Source organism: Anneissia japonica, unplaced genomic scaffold (assembly GCF_011630105.1).
Source record: "Anneissia japonica isolate Jap-2015-1 unplaced genomic scaffold, ASM1163010v1 scaffold234853_len837_cov105_single, whole genome shotgun sequence".
Classification (NCBI taxonomy): Eukaryota; Metazoa; Echinodermata; class Crinoidea; order Comatulida; family Comatulidae; genus Anneissia; species Anneissia japonica.
Window position 1 is genome coordinate 1 of NW_022739204.1, and position 837 is coordinate 837.

At 35.4% G+C, this 837-nt stretch overlaps 1 non-coding gene across 1 annotated transcript; it reads left to right on the forward strand.

Annotated features, from left to right (window-relative positions):
- Nucleotides 1–538: 538 nt before the first annotated feature.
- Nucleotides 539–610, forward strand: Trnap-cgg. Its single transcript has one exon. It is a non-coding gene; the product is annotated as a tRNA-Pro (tRNA).
- The last annotated feature ends 227 nt before the right edge of the window (nucleotides 611–837 follow it).

Genomic DNA, 837 nt, shown 5'->3' on the forward strand with positions numbered 1-837 from the left:
TATTCTACTACGCGACTGCCCCCGACGCACACCATCGCGTCTGCGTTCAACTCACACAGACCCGAAGCGACAACAAATCGCGTCGGGCTGCGTCGGCCGACGCTGTCTGAGTTGGCCTTTAGGCTTTTTTGTTGACACACTAGTATTAGTTTAAAGCCTATTCGTATTTTACATCACTTTAATGCCTTTCATAGACAGATAAATTTTACCTTTGAATCATTTGAAAACAGTGACATAGTACATTTTCTGGATTTACAATTTGAAAACTGTGTAGGAGGCATCAGTATACATCGTAAAAATACACATACAGGTCAATATGTCCATTACAGCATGGAGGAAATATGGAATGGGTACCCTTTAAAAGTTGTTAACAATGCACTTATAAAAAATTAAATGAACCTAAATGTATACATAGGCCTTATATATTACTTCTTATTTTTTAAATACTGTAAAAAAATAATTAATATCACTTTGTCTCTTACCTGCTAGTCCAGCTCACTCAGCCAAACAAACTGGAGCGTGCTAATGAAATTATATTGGCTCGTTGGTCTAGTGGTATGATTCTCGCTTCGGGTGCGAGAGGTCCCGGGTTGGACTCTAGGACGAGCCCTCTTCGTTTTTATATCATCATATTCCTCTATTTTTTCCCCTAATCTATTTTTGAATAATCCTGATTTGATTTAATTTTGTTTTATATTTGCTGTACAGTATTTGTATTTGTTGTATATTTGTATTTGTTGTGTATTTATATTATAAAATTAAATAATATAATTCTCATGATTAACTTTGTTTCATGATAGTGGCTATTGTTACACCAGTCTTAAACGAATTCCTGAT